The 23,906-nt window shown below is 35.7% G+C and overlaps 1 protein-coding gene across 3 annotated transcripts in view; it reads left to right on the forward strand.

The window, feature by feature from the left end:
• The window catches only part of CTNNA3 (catenin alpha 3), a 1,497,017-nt gene that overhangs the window by 2,128 nt on the left and 1,470,983 nt on the right, over positions 1 to 23,906 (forward strand). The window contains exon 1 of one of the 3 annotated variants that reach the window (XM_036026898.1): positions 18,071 to 18,229. The exons of the other annotated variants lie outside the window; for them this stretch is intronic. The gene's annotated coding sequence lies outside the window, so the exon portion shown is untranslated. Of the gene's footprint in view, positions 1 to 18,070; positions 18,230 to 23,906 lie in introns of those variants that run through there. 3 annotated transcript variants of the gene reach the window in all.

The following is a 23,906-nucleotide window of genomic DNA, read 5'->3' on the forward strand; positions in this document are numbered from 1 at the left end:
ATCCCCTCTATTTACAAAATTCAACTTATCAACTTTCACAGATAGTCAATATGGCTACATGTCAGAGTCAAAGTCCTTCACCTCTGCCTGAAACCAACAGTTGGTATTATTGACTATTTATTTTACTTTGGACTTTAGAACAATAGAATTTATAAGTAACTTTTGTTAGAATACCATCTATATACAATTCTGATTTATATGAATTTTATGATCTAACTGTAACAAGAAATAGCAGAATAAGGAAGGATAAATACTTTATGATAAAAGTTTGGGGGAATTAGAAGTATTTGGAGGAAATCTGTAGGTAGCACAGTGGAAAGGAAGGGTAGTGGACACACACAGAGCATGGCTAGTGTGGGAGTCATGGAAGACATGAAGTTTTAATTTTGTTGTTGTTGAATTTGGGAGCTCTGGTTGTAGACGTAGAATATACTGAAGGAGAAGAAGCCAAGGAACTGGTGATCGATCAAGCTGATTTTGGGGGTGGTGGTTGGTTCACAGAAATCAAAGCGGAGAGAGTAGAGATAGTATAATTTGGTGGAAGGTGAGTTGAAGTATAAGGTTGTGAATTCTTAAAGAATATATTTTGCCTGTATTCACTTTTTTAAATTGTGGAGTTTTACTTTTCAGTGATACTTAGAGGAAGACCATAGATATGAAACGATGGGAGTTCTCTTTTTTGTTTACTATGAATTTGTATTTTTTTTGAAATAGAAGGGATTAATATTGAAAAGAGAAGTTGGTAACCCAATCATGCCTGATGAGAAACTATGTGTTTTGTAATGAAGACTTAAAAATAGTGTTTATTTATGGATCATTGGCTCATGGGAATGTTAGTCTACATACTCAAAAAGCATGATTTTCTGATTTTTGTTTGGATTCTGGCTTTTAAGCGACATGGTATTGTGGAAGTAGAACTCCTGAGTTTAGCCAAGTTACAGACCTAGTGGAAAATGACAGATAATTGAGAATACAGAATTTTTGAAAGTGAACAGTACTACTGGCTATTGCACCTGATTTTCATGTGCTTAGTTGCTGTTTTTATTACATATTGCTGCCTAGAATACAGTCAGTAATCTGCCACCAATTTAATCACTAACTTCCAGAGTCTGAGAAGTGACTTTGAGTTACTACGTGCAAAATTGTAAATTCAGGTCAAATTTGTTTGGTGCCTCTACTCCTCCACTTCTTTTTCCTGTCTTTCATTATCCTAATGAGTGTGCTTGTGATGCTTCAGGTGTCTCCATCATTGGGGACATAGGTCTGATGGAAAGGGCAATGTTTAGGACAAAGAAAGACCCTCGAGTGGTGGAACTGGAGCACTTTAGGCCCTACTTTACGTTAGCACTATTCAAAATGTGATCAACAGTTCTCAGTCTGTTACTGGTTCATAAAACCACATGAGTTTGTACCAGATTGTAAATCACCTATGTCCTAAGATTTTGTAGCAAGACTTTCAAGATGATTGAAATAGTTACTGATTTACATTCTGGTATAAGCTCCTTAACTCACTGCAGACTGTACTTTGAGTAGCATTAGTTAAATTACACTATATACTTACTTCCTCTATCCTATATGCATTATGGGGTAGAGATTTGGGGTGGAGCTGTACAATTAATGAGATAGAACATTAATTATCAGGTCTTACTTGATGAGACTTCTGGAGGTGGTATCAATGTACAGTGGCCCTGGGTTAGCTCCCTGAGAAACCACAGAATGACTGAGATGCAGGATTACTGAAAGGACTGCATTAGGTCTACTCTAGTGTTGGCTTTGGAACTACTCTGTCTAGATGACTTTTGTACTAGACAGTATTCTTAGTGCTGGAGATAGATCCTAGTGAACCAAACAAAGGCACTGACCTCATGATGTTTTCTTTCTAGTGCCTTTGTTTGTGGGTGGGGGTGAAGGGAGAATAAGAAATAAAACCAATTTCACTGATTCTCTAAAAGAGGTACCAGAATCTGTCTTAGCCCCAAGCTGGAGCCCGTAGGTAATGAGAATTCGCAGAATTAACTTGATTTCTTTTAGACTCAGTAGTTCTTCTATTCCCAGTATGGGAGAACAAAGAAGTCCTAATTTTAAGAATCAATCTGTGATAGACTCTGCTGATTACGTATATAATACCCATGCATTCTGTTCTTCTTGCTCATTTACAGAACCCAATTCAGGTCAAGAATAAAAAGGTACAATCTTCCCTGGCTGGTGTGACTCAGTGGATTGAGCAGCATCCTGCAAACTGAAAGGTTGCTGGTTCGATTCCCAGTTAGGGTACATGCCTAGATTGCAGGCCAGGTCCCCAGTTGGGAGCATGTAAGAGGCAACCAGTGTTTCTTGATCTCTCCCTCTTTCTCCCTTCCTTCTTTCTCTAAAAATAAATAAATGAAATCTTAAAAAATAGAATAAAAGGTACAATCTAATGTTATACATATTGACATGCATCTCGTGTCCCCATTTCTCTCCCATGTAGGACAGTTATATTTAGTTAAGACAGATTTGTGGCAATTCTTTTTTTTTTTTTTTTTTTTTTTTGCTGCCAACAGCACCATGGTGAGAATGGTGGTGGGGTGCCCTCGTACTCACATTCCACTGGGGCTAGGGCTGGGACCAGGGGAAAGGGAGCGCCAGCAGCTCCCGACCTGCTGTCCCCCTTGACAGAAGCCACTGCCGCTTCACCTCTTGCCAAAATGGCAGCCCTCAGATTTATGGCAATTCTTGTAGACCTACCTCATTCTTTTCAACTTCATTATGTCCACAGCATAACTTATTTATCCCATTCTGTATTGATGGATATGATTGTTGTTTTCAGTATTTTTGTTTGTTTTTTCATGTTGCTATGTTGTAATGAATATCCCTGTTCATATGTCTTAGTGTACTTTTATGAGTGTTATCTTTAGGATACACTCATAGAAGTAGAATTTTTGGATGAAAAGGAATGTTCATTGTAAAATTTAATAAGTATTGCCTATAATTAGATATATCAAAGGGTTAAATAGTATACATAATTTAAAGTTTGAGAGTATGGTGATATATCTCTTCAAGAAGTCCATATCAGTTTATACTCCCACTAACAGTGTATGCTGAGAGCTGATGTCCCCAACTCTTACCTGCTCTGATCAAATTTTCAAACATTTTCACTTTTGTCAGTCTGATAGGTGAAAATATCTTGTTTTTTGATTTGCCTTTAATTAATTATGAATAAGGTTAAACAATTTCTAAATATTATATTAGTGCATAGTATTTTTTTACATTGCCTTTTTATAACTTTTGTCCATTTTCCCATTAATTCTCCTATGGTAAATTAAGCAAATTAAACTTTTGTCTGTTTAACATGTAGCAAGTATTTCTCCCAATTTATTGTTTACTTTTATGTTTTATATTTAGATTACATAGAAAAAAATAACTTTGTACTTAAATTTTTAAATCTTTATGGCTTCTGGATTTTGGGTTTACTTAGAAAGGAACTTTTTACCTTAATTATCATACATAAAGATGTTATGCATAAATTCATTTATACTTTCAGAATTTAAAAATTTTTGCTATATCTGGAAATGATTTCAAACAAAAGAGTGAGGCTGGAAACCAACTTTATTTTAATTTTTCCTCTAAATGTTTATTCAGGTGATCCAATATGACTTATTTGAGAATCATTTTTTTCCTGTTAGTTTGAAATGCTATCACAGTCATAAGCTAGATTTTTATTAGTCTATTTCTCAGCTTTCTCTCTTGTTCTAGTAATACTTGTATCTAACTTTTCTCCAATCCATATTTTTATTTTAAATTATATTTTATTGATTATCCTATTACAGTTGTCCAAATTATCCCACTTTGTCCTCCTCTGCCCAACCCCCACCCCCAACTCCCTCAGACAATCCCCACACCATTGTCCATGTCCATGGGTCATGCATATAAGTTCTTTGGCTAATCTATTCCCTATGCTGTACTTTACATACCCATGGCTATTCTGTAACTACCTATTTGTACTTCTTAATCCCCTCACCTTTTTTGCCCTTCCTCCTAAAACCTCTCCCATCTGGCAACCACTGAAATGTTCTCTGTATCTATGATTCTGTTTCCGTTCTGCTTATGTATTTTGTTTTTGTTTTTAGATTCAATTGTTGATAGATATGTATTTATTGCCATTTTATTGTTCATAATTTTGATCTTCTTTTTCTTAAATAAGTTCCTTTACCATTTCATACAATAATGGTTTGGTGATGATGAACTCCTTTAGCTTTTTCTTGGCTGGGAAGCTCTTTATCTGTCCTTCGATTCTAAATGATAGCTTTGCTGGGTAGAGTAATCTTGGTTGTAGGTCCTTGCTCTTCATTACTTTGAATATTTCTTGCCAATACCTTCTAGCCCACAAAGTTTCTATTGAGAAATCAGATAAGTCTTATGGGAGCTTGCTTGTAAGTAACTAACTGCTTTTCTCATGCTGCTTTTAAGATTTTCTCTTTGTATTTAACATTTGGCATTTTAGTTATGTTGTGTCTTAGTGTGGGCCTCATCGGGTTCATTTTGTTTGGGGATTCTCTGAGCTTTCTGGATTTGAATGTCTATTTCCTTCACCAAGTTAGGGAAGTTTTCTGTTATGATTTTTTCAGAAAGGTTTCTAAATTTCTTGTTCTCTCTCTTCTCCTTCTGGCATTCCCATGTTGCAAACATTGTAGGCATGAAGTTGTCCTAGAGGCCCCTTACACTATCCTAATTTTTTGGATTTTTTTTTCTTTTTGTTGTTCTAATTGGTCGTTTTTGCTTCCTTATGTTCTAAATCGCTGAATTGATTCTCGGTTTCACCCACTCTACTGTTGATTCCCTGTAAATTGTTCTTCATTTTAATTTGTGTGTCCTTCATTTCTGACTGGATCTTTTTTATGCTGTTGAGCTCCTCACTAAGTTCCTTGAGCATCCTTATAATCAGTGTTTTGAATTCTGCCTCTGATAGATTGCTTGTCTCCATTATGTTTAGTTCTTTTTCTGGAGTTTTGTTCTGTTCTTTCATTTGGGCTATGTTTCTTTGTCTCCTCAATTTGGCAGCCTCCTTGTGTTTGTTTCCATGTATTAGGTAGAACTGCCACATCTCCCAGGCTTGCTAGAGTGGTCTAATATAGTAGGTGTTCTGTAGGGTACAGTGGGACAGCCTCCCCTATCACCCAAGCTAGGTACTTGAGGTGTGCCCACTATGTGGGCTCTGTACATCCTCCTCTTGTAGTTGAGCTTTGATTGCTGTTGGCATGTCCAAGGTCAGCCACCGCCTGTGTTTCATCCAGAGTCACACAGCATAAGCTACAAAGCAATATTCAGATGGCTGTTACTTGTGCTCAGCTTGGAGGTACTCAGTCGAGGCCAAGTTTTAAACTGTCTACTGCTAGTGCTGGACCTGGGGCAACTTAACAAGAGATAGGGGGCTTGCTGAAGCCTGATGCTGCTTGTTTGAGAGAATTTAGGAAAGTCTGAAGCATGAGCCAAGACAAGCCATTTGTATGGAAAAGCCCCTAGAAACAGCTTGGGTGGGCCTGAAAGTTGGGTGGGGCAGGGCCTAGGGGATGCCAGGGTGGGGCAAATAGTGTAAGCCAGGTTGACGGAGTCTCAGATATGGTGCCCTCCTGCTGGCTCTGTGGCTCTGTTGGGGGAGGGCTCAGAAAGGAATAGTGGTTTCTGCCAGCACTTCTGTCTGGGAGAAAACTTCCTTCCAGTTCTTGCCCTGATGTCGGACAATTCAGTTCCTCCTGGTATGTCTCTGATGCATTTCAATATGCTGTCCCAGTGCTATAGTTCAGAGGGAGTGAGTCTAAGTAAGTCTGTGTGTGGGTCCTTTAAGAGAAACTGCCATGGACTCCAGAAGTTTCTGTCTTCCACAGTCTCAATCCCCGCTTGTTTTTATAGCCTTAAGTTATGGAGACTCATCTTCCTGGCACTGGAACCCTGGGCTGGGGGTCCTGGTGTGGGGCTGGGACTCTTCCCTCCTGAGATACCCCTTTCTATTTTTAGCTGCCACAAATGGGTATAAGATCATCCCAATCTGTGTCTCTGGTCCTCATACCAGTCTCATAGTTCCTTCTTTAATTCCATAGTTGTAGGACTTCCATTCAGCTCAGTTTCTGATGGTTCTGAAAGGATTATTCCTTTTCTGCCCCTTCAAGATTTTCCTATCTATACTTTTAATTTTATTTCTAGATGAGTTTTAGTATAACATTTTATCTGGTAGTTGAGACACCTGATGTTCAGATGGAATTTTGGGGCCCAGATCTCTAGGCTGGCTCTTTCAGATATGCTTCTTCAACCAGGTGTGTCCTCCCTGAACAGTATTGCTGTCCAGTCTGATGTATTTAAAAAAATTTATTAAAAATTAACTTTTAAACTTTAAAATATATACATGCACATTTATTTTTATTTTAACAAAGGTAGCCTTAGCCATGGCTCTTGATTGCAATCAATGTTCTGCAGAAAGTTTCATAAATGACATAGTAACATGATAGAGCTCATAGGTTCTCTAGGAGAGCCAGAGAAACAGCCAGAGATGATGTAGCTGGGAAGAAATGTCCAACTGTACCTGAGAGACAGGTCTGCACATGTACTAGCTTCTACCTTTCTAGGCTCTTGAGCTGAACATGGAAGCCCTGCCACAGCTTTCCATAGCTGTGACCTTCTAAAATATCACCCAAGCTGTGTTTGATTGGTGAAATCTGGGGGAGGAGAGGTGGGCCAGGGCTGGAAGGGGTGTTGGCAAATTTCTAGCATCTGCCACAAAGAGTATATGATGAAAATAAGTCTCCCCTTCCCTGACCCCAGCCCTCAGTTCCCTGACCCTCTTCTCACATGGCAACTGCTAACAGTTTCTGTTGTAAATGAAAAAAAAAAGTTAATGTAGCATTCTGTATCAGTACATATAAATTGACTTCACTCTTTCTATAGCTGCCATTTGCTTGAATTTAGTCAATTTGTTGCTCCGTGCTATTCCTCAATATTTTAATGTATGTCTCTGTCAGTTAGGTCTGAAATTCCCCAGTGGCCTTCCTCTACTCGGTCTCTGCTGGGGAGCCTCTGGACCCAGAAACTAAAGGGTGAACACCTGGTACAACAGGGTCCTTCCAAGATTCAGTTCCAGGCTGTGCTCTGATTGGCTGGGGCCTGAACCCTGCTAGTTGTTATGCTTTTTGAATGTCTTCCTTATGGCTAGGCAAGTGCCATCCAGTTGCATTCTATAGATTTCTTAAGGTTTTTCCTTACCCCGTGGTCACAAAGTCCCAGCAATGAAAGAATAAATGACAATTAATTAACTTGTCCCCAGTTAATACACATTTAGGTTGTTTCTAGCCTTTTGTTACAATATTGTAATATTTGGTATGCATATTTGTACACAAGTTCAAACTCCTAAAAATGGCATCACTTAGTATAAAAATTAGTGCATATAAAATTGTCTGAATATTGCCAGAGTGACTTCCAAGGAATATGCTGAGATCAGTGTATGAAAGACCACATTTCTTTATATTGCCCAAGAAGATTGCACAAAAGATTTAAAAAATGTTTTAGTGAAATCAATTTATCCTCTTTTGTGATGATCCTGAAAAAGGGGGAAGAGAACAACATTAAATTAGTTTAGCGTGAATGGCTCTTGATGAAACTATACCAAAATACTATGATATCACTCCTCTCTTTTCTAATTAATTATATTTTGATCCTATATTAAAATTTTCTGGGGATCAACATCAAATTCACTAGTTTTAATTTTCAGTAGCTACCTTTTTGATACATGAGACAACATTTGTCAATTCCCACTGCCGTGATTACTCAAAGATGCAAACGGTAATTCTGTGATGATGCATACTGGTTTTGCACTGCTCTGTAATATCATGGTTCTCAACCCAGGGGACTGTTACTCCCTAAGGGACATTTGGCTGTCTCTGGAAACATTTGTAGTTGCCATAACTGGGAGGCTGGTGCTACCAGCATTTAGTGGGTAGAGGACAGGGATGTTGCTAAACATCTTGCAACACACAGGACAGTCCTCCACAACAAAGAATTATCCAACCTAAAATATCAATAGCCTTGAGAATGAGAAAGCTTGCTGTAATAGAATATTTCTGGAAATGGACATTGATCTAAACAATTAGATATTCCTTCACTATCTTTTCTCATCTTGTTTATCAGTTTTTTCTCAAGGTGCTTGACACAGTTTTTCCATTTTAATGAGCATTCTCTTTTGTAGACAAGATGAAGCAAACTCAAAATATTGTCATTTTACTTTCTCTATGTTACTTGTCAACATCAAGAAATCTGCTCAGGAGTAGAGGACAGAAGTTGTACTTGTCCTTTCTTACTCAAAAATAATCTGAAAGTTTTTCTATTGTTTTGAGTCTTTTTCTCACAAGTCTTTGCTCACCTTAGGTTTAGTCCACTCTTCTAACAGGTCAGTCAGTACTACACTGATGTGTGCATCCTTCCCTTCACCTCCTTCCTTCTATTAAGTACTTTTGTGTGTCCTTTAAAATTCTCAGCTCTTTAGAAAGCTCCTTGGATGCCGCACTGAGTTATATTTGCATGTGTTCTCTCCCATTTTTCATCATTTGTGATTGCAGTAGTGGGTTTTATTTTTTGTCCTAGTTTTCATTTTAGAATCTCAGGCTCTGAGACATTCTTATATTTTCTCTGAACTGCTAAGCAATCTAAGATACTTGTCTTACTTTGCTTTGCATTTTTTCCCTTGGCTTGTAATGAACTCTAAGGTGATATGTTCAATTTTTCCCAAGGTTCCTGTCACTTTCACTTCACTAACATATTCCTCTTTGTTGGTAAGAATTAAGCCCAGGATAGCAGTTCCAACCTTTGCTTCTTTGCTCTCTGAATAATGAAGTTGTTGAAGAGACAGAAGATAAAGGAGAAGAATGATTCTTCTAATTCAGATTTTAATTAATTTTATTGTCATTTTGGCTTTGCTGTATTCTTTCACTTTTAAATCTTTGCCAAGTTTTTTTATTTTGACTTCTTACTTCAGTAAACTTTCTTTTTATTTTATTTAGTCTTTGTATCACTTCTTTCCTAGAATTTATATGTTTGAGTATTTCACTGAGAACACAGAGTAAATGTATTCTAAATTTTCTTTTGTCTTGAGGATAATTTCCCCTTGCATTTTTAAGACATTGTTTTCCTTCTTTATGTTATAGTTTTAAATTTTGGGTTTTTCTATTACTTATTTTTGAAGGACTAGATATTTATTCTGTCCTAGTGTTAGTCCTAAGTGTCATATGTATATTGCCTTTGAGTTCCATCACTATCAACTTTGGAACTACAGAATCTCCCTCTCCAATCTCAAAGTGGAGGGCAAGCACCATGCTACATTTCTGGGCCACAGGAAGTACATATCCATTGGGGAAACTATTTTTCTATCTATTATTTGTCTTCTACTTGGAGGTGAATTTAATCCTTGATAACTGGAGGCCATTCAGATTAATTTTTCTATAAGAAATGCATAAAATCTCTAGAATACCCTTCTGCCAGTGTTTTTCTTATGTCTTCCCAGATCACTGGGGCTATCATATCCCAGGGCACAATATATATGCGATTCTTCTCTTGTTCCCTTTTATCCTGTGTTACATTTTTGGGAACAAAAATCTTCCAGCTGGTTGTAGTTAGAAATGTGGTGCTGGGAGGTGACCAGGAAACACCTCTGGGTGTTTAAAAAAACAGCTCCAGGGCAGTAAGGGGGTAAAAGCTGGTGTTTTGTTTGGCTCTGTCAACTTCAAGTCTCTGATAGGATGTCAGGGTACGTGAATGTAAGGATCTGGCATTGTGTCTGCTTTAAATCTGGCACAAGGGAGTTCTAGCTCCCCCTCCCCCAGTTTGTCCCATTCATAAGGTAGATAAGGTAGAGTGGCCAGATTTAGCAACTAAAAATATAAGACATACAGATACGTTTGAATTTTAGGTAAACAATCAATAGAATTTTTTTTTAAGTGTAAGTATGTCCCGTTGTTACTTAGTACATACTCATGCCAGAAAATTATTCATTGTTTATCTAAAGTTTTAAGTTAACTTGGTTGGGCACTCTGTATTTTATCTGGTGACCATAGGTAAGAAAAAATTCCCCCCAGTGTTTGAAAGTCATTATTGAGGTCTTTATCCTTCTGTGTCTCAGATTCTGGTGTAACAGGATCTTTTTCTGATTTGATAAGGGTGGCCCTTCTCAGTCTTTCATCACTTGCTGGGCTGGTGAACACTGTGCGGATTAGAGGAAATTTGTAAAACATCTGGGAGTCTTCAGAGAGGAACATAATGAAGACCTGGACTCTGTCCTTTTACTGTGTATTTATTGATAGAAAGTTTGTGTGTGTGTGTGTGCGTGTCTGCACGCATGTGCATTGAACTGGTCCTGATTGAGAAAAGACCTGGAAAGCAAGAACATCAAAGACCCTAAACACACCCTTATTCTGGCTGTCCTGTATTACTGATGGGAGAGGCTGTTTGGGGCTGGTGATGGGAGCCGGAAAGCTCTCCTGGCTCAGCCATCGGGCTTGGTAAACTAAAAAGCGGTAGGCGTGTGTGCCATGCCATACCTGTGAGGTGGCAGGCTGCTTCTGTCTTCAAGAATCACTGTGGCCGCTGTCTGGATCCACAGCAGCAAAGGCAAGAGTGCACAAGGAAAAGGTCACACAGGACCACAAGGCAATCAGTTTTCCTTGGTGCACTATGCCACTAGTGGAGCACCAGCAGCCTTCAACAGGGCCCACTTATTTGGTAATCAAGTTCTTGGTTCTTGAACAATAAGAGGGACAAGAGAGATACCGGACTCCCTACAAGTATGGCAACTGGGAAGTGGTTTTAATATGAAAAATTAATAGATTGGACCTCAGTTTTACTCAAACTATTGAAATAGATTCTCCTATTATAACAGATAAGCATATACTTTACAAATTTTACATTATAACATATTTTATTGTTAAGTTGTGTAAAAGCTTCTTTTTTTCCCCCATAAGATGTCATGATCTGAGAAGACTGTATATATTTTCCTGCAGCCTTTTGTTTTGCAGTTTTGAATATATAGCTTAGATCAATCAAGATCTGTTCATGAAAAAAATATCAACTTTTGTGATTCTTTATTATACCTGCATCTTTTCTTCTTTGTTAGCCTGTATCCATTAATACTTTTAAAAGACTCAGCTCAACAATTCACCTATAATAAGTAGTCCTTGGATAATTATTTTTAACTTTGATAACTTGTTTAACTTTGGTGGTTGGCCCTTGTATCACATAATCTTGCATATATGCATATGCTAATTTAAAATATTTTGGGTGTTGATCCTAATGGTTGCATTCTTCTGGGAAATATATAGGAGAATGTATTTATGATTTTAGGATAGGATATAATTTCTTAAATATAACCCCCAAAACATAAGTCATAAAGTAAAAGATTGAAATACTTAAGTACATTAATATAAAATCTTTCTTTGTGAAGAAAGATACCATTTTTGACCCTCCCTGCCTCCGTGCCCTTTGACACATGCCTTTGCAGTTGTTCCCAGAGAACTACCTCATTAGTATTAGACTTGACTGCATGACTAGATCCCATTGGAAAGCGGAAAGAGGAAGCAGAGTGACAGTTTGGAGCTTGTACCTTAAGAGGCACTGTGTCTTTCTACTTGTCCTTCTTGTATTCCTGCTGATGTTGTAGGAAGAACATGCTCCTAATGGACTACTTGTCCAAGAAGGATGAGAAACATGCAGAGCAGATCTGGCTTCCAAAACTCCAGCTTGGAGTAAATCCAGCCAGTCCCATTCTGGATTAGCCAGCCACCAGCTCACCTGAAAATGCACAAGAGAATAAATGTTTTATACCATTAAGTTTTAGTGTAGTTTGTTATGTAGCATTATTGTGGAAATAGCCAACTAACAGATATTCAACACAAATGATTTCAACTTGGGGTAGTGACCCCACAATACAGTATACAAATGATGTATTATAGAGCTGTACCCCTGAAGCCTATATAATTTTATTAACCAATATAACCCCCAATAAATTTAATTAAAAAGTAAAACAAAAACATAATTTCATATGATTTTATAAAGAACTCCTAAAAATTAATAGGGAAAAGAACAATACAAGAGGATATGGGCCAATAATAAGTGAAAAGGTAATTTACAGAAGAGAAAATTGGAATGATCAATAAGTAAAAACATGTTTAGTTTGCTTCACAAATTAGTTATCTGGTAAATATAGATTAAAACAATGATGAGATATCCTATTCCTATTAGATTGGTAAAAATTAATGTCTGACAATAACCTACTATCTGTAAGGATATGAAGAAAATGGAACTTTTATATACAGATGGTGGAACGTTTAAGGATACAGAGAGAGACCTTATCAAGCAGGGAGAGGATATTTTCAAGGACTATCACTGACAAAAGATTTGATCTAGAATATATATGAAATTCCTGTAAATCAGTAAGAAAAAACAGGCAACGTAGGAGAAAAATGGATAAAAAATGTGGGTAAGTGATTCATAGAAATGATACTTGAATGTCTGGCCAGTCAACCCAGATTATATCACCAATTACCCTGGTGATTTACAATGCAAATTAAAACAACAGTGAGGCCCACTTGGCACCTCCCACACTGGCAGAAGTTGAAATGTCATGCAGTCTCTTTGAGCTGGTGAGGAGATGGGGACATGTGAGTTCACATGCTCTGCTGGTGGTATTATTTTAGAGACCAATGTGGTAGTAATGATTGAAATTGTATATTCACATGCATTCTGACCCACAAATTCTACTTCTGAATTTTATTAGTTGCTAGGGTTGTCATAACAAATAGCATAGACTGGGTGGCTAAAACAACAGAAATTTATTTTCTTACAGCTGTAGTGCTAGGAATCTAAGATCAAGGTGTTGGCAGGTTTGGTTTCTGTCTTTGGCTTGCATATGGCTGTCTTCTTGCTGCATCTTAACATGGTTGTTTCTCTCTGTGTGCTTGTGTCCTCATCTCGTCTTATAAGGACCCCAATCATATTGGATTAGGGCCTACCCTAATGGCTCCATTCTAACTTAATCACATCTTTAAAGGTCCTATTTCCAAATAAGATATGTTTTGAGGTACAGGGGATTAAGACCACAGACATGAATTTTGAGGAGGACACAATTCGGTCCATAAGAGAATGTATATATCAGAGGGACTCTTGCATAGGTACACAAAGAGACACATGTGAAAATATTATAGCATTGTTTCCCGTAGCAAAGAGTTGGATACTACCTAGCTGTTCTTGGAAATTATAAATGTATTATTGGAATGATGCAAATGGAAAGTAAAGAACAAACTATATCAATTATATTGGTCAGAAACTCATTTTTCTCAGCAAGAAGCCTGGAGGTAGGAGGTCAGAGCTGATGCCATCAAAAACCCAAGCTTGTTCTATAATTCTGCTCTGTCATCTTTTTCCTCAGCTTTGCAGCACAACTGCTTTTATGTGCCAGCATCGTAACACAGATAGCAGAAGGAAGAAGGGCCAAGGGCCATGGCAGTATTGTAATTCCTTTTCTATAAGGAAAGGAAAAGTTTTGCTAGAACCCTCCTCAGAGGACTTCCACTGACATCTCATTGGTCAGAATTCTGTCACATATCAATCAGAATTGCAAAAAAGGCTGGGAAAACTAGCGTCTGGCTTCCAGAGCAGTAAAAGGCAAGGGAGCAAAGCTGGGGCTATGTGTTGTGTGAGCAAACCTGTGGTGTTTACCATGTCTATATAGTTCTAGGTAGACAGACCACTAAAACATCATGTTGTGGGGGAAGGGGGTGGGGAAAGTGGAGAGAGAGATGGGAAATGAGATATTGTTTGTGTAAATTTAAAAATCCACACACACACAAAGCTATATATATCATTGTAAAGATATATATCATATGTAGAAATAATTATGTAAAGTTGATTAAAAAGGCTCCCACTGGCAACTATAGAGTGGATGCCTATGGGGAGGGAGGAGTGGAATGGAATTGAGGCTGGAGGATACAGAATGTGACAACAAAAAACACAATAAAACAGCCTTTTCATGGACCAGTTTCATCAGTTGAACTTTGGGAGCGTGATTGACAGTGTCAATCTAATTCTGTCTACTCAAGACTCAGGAGAAAAAGAGCAGGATGGCTTGGAGTGTGTGTACGGATTACTTAAGCCATTGAGCAGGGTTATTTAGAGTTGAAGAAATGTGATTCACTATGTTAATGACTGAGCTAAATTATTTTACTTTATGATGAGCTTAATTCTTTTCAGTACAATTGATGGCTTGACAGGAATGATGTTATAATATAAAGTTAGTGACTATAACAGTTATTTTTTTGAAAATTAGACATATTATGAGTTTTGCAAAGTCAATTTTCTTTGTTTTTATCCATATATTTCTTCTACTCTATGATGCAAAATTAGTAGGCTTGACTTTTAAACAGTGGGGACATGAGTAAAATAAACATGGTTACTTGGGAGTGAAATCCATCACTCTCTAGTTTTCTTTTATTATCTTTGGAAACAGAGGGGGAGAAAGGATTTCCTTCCTCTCTCTCTAATGTGGCCTCGGCTACTGACTGGTTCTTTGCTCTGGAATGAAGCAGGTTGGCACCACTCCATAAGTCTAATGTGGGAATAAGATGCCAGAGGTTTCTATTTTTACTTATTGTCATTCTTTTGCTTTTATTTCTGTATTCTATCCTTTAACCATTTCATAACCAACACACTTTATTAATATGTGTTGTCTCTTGTCTCTTGTAAGTATTTGTTAACAACTTTGGAAGCTGCTTGTAAACTCTCCCATTTTAGGACCATGTCTCCTTGTTACTTAACTATAAGTTATTATCATAGATGGGGTTGGTGACTTTCCTTGGTGAAATGGATTCAATTTGCCAAATAAAAATGCGTAAACTTAATTAGTCTTCATCCATTTTTAATCAGATGAGCAATCCATTTGATATCTCTCATAGCAGCCTTCTAAAATTCAATGGCATTTGGTTTGGAAAAGTAGAATTTCACAAAGAGAAAATTATCTTTCCACAAAATAACAATAATTGATTAGTGAATTATGTAGCACTGTAATTAGCACTTCATTAGATTCTATGGGTAATTTTATAAGTAATTACTCTTTATGGAAACTTTATTTTACCATGTGAGGAAAACAGGGTAAAAGGGGGTCAACATGGACAAGTCCAAACAGTGTAAAGTAGAGCCTGAATTTGAACCAAGCTTGTCTTGTGTGTCTGCCTATTCTTTTTAGGACTTCACTTTTCTTCTTACCCTAAATGGTAATTGTTTTGCAAACTATTATCTTTGGTGCCTTATCTCCCTCCACTCCCAGCCTTGGGAGAGCTCGACTAGCCTCGTGCTTTAAGGTGTAGCACAAATGCGTAGCTAAGGTATCTCTATTAGACTTGATGTTTCTCCTGAACTCTAGGATTCTGAATTTCCAGTTGCCCATGGGATACAACACATTTGCACATGCCATTGACACATCTAACTTGCATACCTAATATGTGTCAGAGTCAGAACTTATTCTAGACCTGCTCATTGGTGTGAACATTAACTGTTAGAAGCCAATTACAATAGTTTGGGAAGGAAATAAGTTGTTTTCAAGATAAAATGAAATATATAAAAATATGTGGAAAATTCAGATACAGCATCAGATATATGGAGACATTGTTGCTAAAAGTAAAAAGGGTTATTTTAAATAAATAGTATCTATTACTAGTCATTTAATCTCTGCTCCCCCAGGAAACAGTATTGTTTAAAAAGTTTTCTTAGTCACGAATAGAATTGAGACCAAATTTGCCTTTAGATGTAGGTCCTTAAAGTATTTGGGTAAATTAAAAATCACTGAATGAGAGAGTTCAGGAAAGCCTGTGAGGAACTAAACTCAGAATTAGAAAGTAAAGTGGAATTATGTGGTTAGGTGAAAACAGAAAAAAAGTTATCTGTATACTCCAAAATGTGTGGAAGATTGACAAAAAGGATAAGCAAAGTACTGGAGGAATGTGATTTTTCTGTTTTCTTTTAGATACTTACCTAATAAATTAACTTAAGAAATAATTCCAAGTATCTCTCTTATCTTAGAGAATATATCAGTTTAGAAAATTAATGATAACATTTTTTTGAAAGAATCAATAACAGTTTTGAAGAGATGTTATGCTTTATGTCCAGATGTAATATATAGTATTTACATGGCTACATTAGTTATTTTGTGAGGAAAGAAACTGCCACGTTCAGGTATCAAAAATGATTTTATGGAGCGAAGAACCCAAACCTTGCTTTCACCATCAGAAATAGGATTCTTTTTCTAAGGAAAACAAATTATAACTTTCTATTTTGAGTCACAATTGAGGTAGAGAATTATTATTCCTTTTCTCTTTGGAAAAGTTAATCCTTCAGCATAAAGGATATGTCATTACTGGCAATTCTGGGAGCATGAAAAGAGGGATCACTTTTTAAGCCTTTTGGCCTGTTTTAATTTTTATGTGGTTAACAGAGTAAACCTGATGTTTGTGATAATAGCATCCAAGAAGCATAGGACATTTTTATTTTCAGTCAAGATATATTTGTGATCGTTAATGACATTAGCTAATCACATAGTAAAATTTTTTTTTAGAGTAAACCAGGCAAATCAATTGCTCATGCTTTTCCAAACTGAAGTTGTAAAATAAAGAGTTTACAGCTTGTTTGAGGACTTTGTTAGTCATAGTATTGCATACTTATGAGAAATATAATACTGATGTGATAACAGGAAACATATCTTCTAAAATTACCCTAATGTGTAATAGCCAATGAACAAATATTGAACAGGGCAATTAGAAAATATTAAATAATTTACAAATTTCATATGTAATTTTGAGGAGAAATTATTTTGTTATTTAGTGTGGATCTATTTTTTGTGGAATGTGTTTTCACTTGTCTAATGAGGCTTGGAATCTTTGCAGGGTTTTTGTTTGTCTTTTTTGTTCCAGAAAAATCTGGGGTTGCGGAAAGTCATGCTAATGGTTAAACCCAAATCTGCTGCTGCTTAGCCTTCTAGTGCTTTTCTTTCACCACAGTGAGGATGCATGTGATGAGCTGATGGAGCAATAATTGTAGACTTTGTCAGAGAGAACTATTAAATACCATTATGGGCTCTAGAAGTCAAACTTATATGGGAAAATTATTTCTAAACATATTTAATAAAGAAAGTTGAAATGGTGTCTCCCAGTTCCTAGTTTAAGTTTACAAATAAATGTCATCCACAAAAAAATGAAAATAAATGTCAATGGCTACAATACTGTAGGCTTTTAGAATCAAATGATACCCCCTGCTGGCTAAATGAGGAATTGTGTTTGAAAAGGAGTGGCTTTTATTGTACTTTTTAAATAGAGCTGATTGCTGAATGAAAGGATTGAGAGGTTTAGAGTATTGTGAAATAATGTCAGAAAAATGATAAATGTGAAGAATGAAGCCAAGGCATCACTTGAATAATTTTTGAAGTGAAACTAATGTGGAAATACCCATAATTAAAATTCCTAATCTTTTAATCTATTTTTAACCATGATGTAGGCCATAGGGGAGGAACACAGCAGAGGGCCTGGATCTGCCCTTATCTTTGATAACAACTCTGTTTAATTCAAGATGTTTAAATTACTGTCATCAGTTAAATTACTGTTGTAAAAGTAATTGGCAAATATCTAGAGGTGAGATAAGAACTGCTTTTTTTTTTCTGGGTACCCTGACTTAATTTATGTTAAAAATAATTACAGTATTCATAAGTAATTTAGATGTTTGATAAGTTCAGGGAAATATCACACTTCATGCCTGTTTTAAAATGTTTTCTTTTTACTCTTAAAATTCTTAAAGCAAAAAAAATCTTGAAGCCATTTTGGAGTTGATAATGTTTGGGGCATGCACCCAAAACTTATGTTTAAAAGCGCATACTGGAGAATATGTCAGTATTTTATTGCAAATTTGAAAAATATAATTTCAAGTCTGGTTCTACTGTTTGATGTTGCCTTTCACTGGCTGTGTTGCTTTAAGGGCACCCATCCCCCCTTCCTGCTTGAGCCACTGTGTCCTGTCAGTCATCCTGAAATACACTAGGGTGCTTGTCAGGCTGTTTGCTTACAGATGCAGCATAAGCCAAATTGTGAGCCATAATAGTGGCACTGATTTCTAAACATAAGAAATTGCCTAGACAATTGAGTTAGTATCTGTATATGGGCAATACTCTGTCCTGCAGTAGGTGAGTGAAGTGCCAAACTTTTTAAAATCAAACTTTACTCTAAGACAAATCCTAATAATTATGTATTATCTGTTGCTTTGGTTAGATAACTTTGGGGAAATGAAAGGACATTATTTCTATCAAATGGGATGAATAGAAACTACTATGTTGTGCATTTATTACTTTTATAACTAATTTTCCTTTTCATAACACTAAACTCTAAAGTACTTTATGAAAACTCCAATTTTATAAATATCTACTTTTCCGAGTAGATTAACAGGCAGTTAGATAAAAATGATTTAGATAAAAATGTGATTCTCTTGAAAATTTTATCTTTCACGACTACTCAGGCAGATTCAATTGAGCAGAGACTCAATTCTGCTATTTGGAGAGTTTACTAGTGGCTTTAAAAGTAGTGCTAAAACAAATTCTCATATGCTAACACCCAAGCTATAGTAGTCTTATGTCACAGCATTTTAAAATTCCTACTGTGTGACTGAGCTATTACTATTTGAGTAACTACGGAAGACACTGGCAGGTACACATTTCTTAGACATAAAACTTGTGCGGCAAATTTAATTTGTATTATGGGTCTCTAAATTGTATATAGATGGTTTTTCTGTGTTTTTTTGTATGCAGCCTTAAATATTTTTAAACAAAGAATTGATTAAAACAAAAAAACAAAACCAAGGAGTTGTGGATTTAATAGTCATATATTTAATATGGTAGAGAATAGTTAAGAGGCAGCAAAGAGTTAAAGTTTTAAGGCTTTATCTAGGATAAATGAGAAGAGATTGCTTTTGCAGATACATGAAATGGTTATTTATTTATTCTTTACCTTGTTCTAGAAAGGATTTAAGATGACTTACAAGGCTACATGAAATTTAAGATAGGATAAATTAAAAATGGAGGGAAAGAAGAAAGAAAAACAAGTTTGAGGCTATAAAACAGAGCCAGGAATAAGGCAAAAAATCTACCAGTTCTTGACTATGCTTTTATGCCACTGATGTATTATTGGATTGATGGGAGCGAAAATACAGGGTCACAGAAATCTTATGGGGAAATTTCATGCAAACTAGCTGTCTCCAGAGTGAGGAGAATATGTTGGACAATGAATATTAAGTACACTTTAAATGTCACTTGTGTTTTGATGAAAAAAAGAGTAGAGAACGGCTGCCCTTTAAACCCACGCACTGATTTATATAGGCACAAGTGTGGCTCTAAGTTTTCTAGGAGCAGAAAAAAAATTGGACTATTAATTCAGAAGAAAGATTAAAGAGGCTGAGCTTTTTGGAAACAACAAGAATTTATCTAAATAAGGTCAAATACCTGCATATTAGAATGGACATTATCAAGCCAATGTTCAAAACAAAATATATTTACCAATATTTACCATTATTTTTTCTTACTAGACTGCTGTAAATATTATCTACTGTTTTTCGTTCTTTCAACCTAGTGATAAATTTGACTTGAATTCCAGCTTCTGTTAGGTTGAAATTACTGGATCAATCTACTTGGGAAATAGTAGGAAGGAATTCTGAAGCAGGGCTTCTTAATGTGTGTTGATCTCAGATACTCAAAAAGCAACTACTGTGTTGACTATACTAGGCTCCGAGTTGTGCACCGTATCAAACCCATCTTGTATAAGTTAATGAGTTTAGAAACTCAGTGCTTTCACTTAATAGTATTGAAAAAAGACAAAAATGTAGTAGTTAAAATTTTACTAAGGATCTTCAGTGATATCTTCAGATATTGACATGATGATTCAGGGGCAATCACTTGGTTCTTTTTTAGTCCATTGTTAAAAATAAGATCAATAAGAAATTATTTTTTAAAAGCAGTACAATATCAAAGAAAATACTGAAAGCCTTTATTGTGGTTTTATACTGTAAAATAACATGCAGATTGACTTAGAGTTCTCACCAGAAAAAAATTATAAATTGAATAGATAACATATCAGATGTGTGGGCTGACATTGAGGATAACCAGTACACACAGGTTTGAAACCTGGGGAGAGAATATTATTAAGAAGTTAAATAGGTTTCAGGCACCAAATAAACTAAACTGAGTGATGTACTAGAGGGATCAAGATGCTTTTAAAAAAGCTAATTAACTTTTGAAAGCTTTAGTTTAGAGAGTCCCAGTAAGAGATCCACTCAAAGAGCTTATAGAGGCCAAAGGACGGTGGAAATTTATAATTATATGGTAAATGAAATAATCTAGAAGTATTTTGTATGTTACCAGAGTAAGAGATGAACAGAAAAAAAATTAAAAACATTAAAACATATTGTTTCAATTACAGTTCACATTCAATATTATTTTGTATTAGTTTTAGGTGTAAAGCACAGTGGTCAGACAATCCTATACTTCAGAGTGTTCCCCAGATATTTCCAGTACCCACCTGGCACCATACATAGTCTTTACAATATTATTGACTGTATTTTCTCTGCTGTACTTTTTACATCCCCATGACTGTTTTGTAACGACCAATCTGTACTTCTCAGTCCCTTCACCTTTTTCACCTAGTCCCCAACCCCCCTCCCCTCAGGCAGTCATCAGTCTGTTCTCTGTAGCTGAGTCTGTCTCTGTCCGGTTGTTCATCTGTTCTGTTCTTTAGATTCCACATATAAGCCAAATCATAAGATACTTGTAACAGAAAAAATTTTTGATAAAAGTCAAATTTATCGAGGAAAAGTTTTATATATATTATATTCACTCCTTTTAAGTTTAGAGTTTGAATAGTCCTGACAATTGTATATGGTCATGCAACCACCACCATCATCAAATAGAGCGTTTCCATCAATCCAAAAAGGTTCCTGTGCCCTCTGCAGGCCAGTCATTCCCTTCATTGCTTGCTGGCAACCACTGAACTGTTTTGTCCTTATATTTTTGCCCTTTCAAGAACGTTATGTAATGGAATCACACAGTGTGTACTTGTGTCTGACTCACTTAGCATGCTGCTTCTGAGAGAGATTCGTTTTGTTGTCTATATCAATAGTTCATTCTTTTCTTGTGTAATATGCAATGATATGATTTTATCAAAAATTGTTTATTCACGTGTTGATGGAAATTTGAGTTGTTTCCAGTTTCTATCATGACCATTTGCATGTAGGTCTCTATGTGGACATATGTTTTCATTTCTCTAAGGAGTGGAATTGCTGAGTCAGAGGGTGGGTATATCTTTATAGGAAACTGCCAATCTGTTTTCTGAAGTGGCTATACTAGTTTTCATTTTCACGAGCAATGTGTAAGATTTCCAATTTTTCTGTTAGTTATATGTAGACAGGTTTTGATTAGATTTAGGTTCAGTTCTGGTGGATACCTGTAGGTGATGTGGTGTACTTCCAGTTGTGCCTCATGAGGAGGAATAGTTTGGGTTGTCTCATTTTTGGCATCGTTAAGATTGATCTTTGTGTTTGGGCTTTGTAAACCAGATTCTCAAAGTTCCCTTAACGATTCACCTAATAGTTTTAGCCTTTATTGATGATTATTATCCAGGTCTATTATTTTTTTGGTGGGGGCTGTAAATGGTAATTTCTATCATTATAGAATACTTTATTTGTTTTTACTGGTTGGAATTAGTCTATAAAGAAGAACTCTTCCTAATTTTTACTATTCCATCACTCTAAAGTATAGTTCATATCAGAAAACCAGAAAAATACTTGTTTATTTATCCCATTACTTATCAATTTTCAGAAAAATAGGATAGTGTCTCAGCCACTTCAAAAAGTGATCAATGAGGTTTTGTCTTTTGAACTAATGAATTTTTATATCTTAAATATGCTTTAGTGTATTACATTCTTTATTCTTTTGATACTCAAATTTTTCTGTTTTTTGGCCAGTGAGAACCCCTTTAAATTGGTCCCTGAGTCTTCTGAGAAAACCCAAATGGGCTTTGCTTTCTAGGAAAAGATGTCCCAGAATCATTTGGTCTACTCTCTGCCCTAAACCTTCAACCAGTCATTCCATCACGGATGCTAGTCCCTGGAAATAGTCCTTTTTACTGGGAAATAGTATTTAGCAAATATAGTCTATGCAATAGGTTGCCATTATTGCTAATGTATTTATATATGTATATATCTTCATACATACACATATATATGAGGTAGTGCAAAGTAGTTTTATAATTGTAAATATGTGAAATACAGAGTTTATTCCTGCTATGTTATTTATTAATGATTGTATTATTTTCCATATGAACAATTGTAAACTTACTTTTGCCCCAATATGTATACCATATTTTGCCATGTGTAATGTGCACATTTTGCTCAAATTTTTGAGGGAAAAATAAGAATATGCATTATGCATGCATAGTGCCTGAAGTAACTTGTATCTGTCCTTGTGTTTTGTAATTATCTGTTACATAAAGTCTTTTGTACCATAATATGTTAAAAAATGTTAAAATAAAATAAAAACAAAATGTTGTAAAATAAAATATGTAAAAATGTTAAAATAAAATAAAAATAAAATAAAAATAAAATATAAATGTTAAAATTTCTTTATAATACAAAAACCAAGTATCTAAATATAAATAAATAAATAAAAAATTGAATTAAAAAATTAAAACAAAAGATTTTTTGCTTGAAAGTTTGGGCCAAAAACATGGGTGCACATTATATATGGCAAAATATGGCATGTACATGTATGCATGTATATGTGAACAGAGCTAGGAAATTGATTTTTTTAGGAAGAGAGAAATATATTTTATATTTCATTTATCTTTTTTATATCTCCTTTTTTAAGCTTAAATCTTATTTCCTTAATAACATGAATATAATTAGTTATTTTCTTTATCTTAGTGTGTGTGCATGTGTGTGTATAGAATAAGAGTATAAATGCAGTTAAGGTTACTTTGATGGTCTTTGTGTTCTAGAGGGTAATCCTCTAGGGATTAAAGTAAAAATACTGTGTTTTGAAGTCACTTGAAATTATTTGTTTCTGTGTGGTTACAAAGCTAATGTGAAATATACTTAAGGTTTATTTCCTCTTGTTTGCTTTCGATTATCTGGGATTGATTCATGAGTTAATTGTTTTTTAATGGAAAACATTTACATGGTTCCAAAGTCAAACTGTACAACAAGGTACATTCATAGAAATATAGCATTCATCTTTGCCTCCTCTACTTTGTTCTTTCCATTCTCCTAAGGACAACCATTTTAATTTAATTTACTTTTCCTTTTAAAAAATGTAAGCGAGATGCAGACATTTTTCTAATATTTCCTTTGTTATGTAAAGGTAGTATATTGTAAATACTGGTCTGCACCTTGCTTATTCATGTAAGAATGTGAGTCGGGTGGGAGAGAGTGGTGGCAGGAAAATGGAGACAACTGTACTCAAACAACAATTAAAAAAAAGACTGTAGCTTAGAAATCACTGCATATAAGCACATAGAGAGAACTTACTCCTCTCTACAGCTGTTATATTTGTTTGAGTGGGTGTATGATAGTTTCCCTTTCTGTTCTTCCTTCCTTCCTTTCCTCCCACCTTCTCTCCCTCCTTCCCCTCCCTCCTTTCTTTCTCCTCCTCCTGGTCCTCCTTCTTCCTCTAAAATTCTCGCTTGAGGATATGTTTATTGATTTTAGAGTAAGAGAGAGGAACTGAGGGGGGTAAGAGAGAGAGAGAGAAAAAGAGAGAGAGAGTCGATGTGAGAGAGAAACATCTATCAGTTGTCTCCCATATGTACCCTGACTGGGGATCG

The sequence above is a fragment of the Phyllostomus discolor genome, chromosome 5, assembly GCF_004126475.2.
Source record: "Phyllostomus discolor isolate MPI-MPIP mPhyDis1 chromosome 5, mPhyDis1.pri.v3, whole genome shotgun sequence".
NCBI classification, from domain to species: Eukaryota; Metazoa; Chordata; class Mammalia; order Chiroptera; family Phyllostomidae; genus Phyllostomus; species Phyllostomus discolor.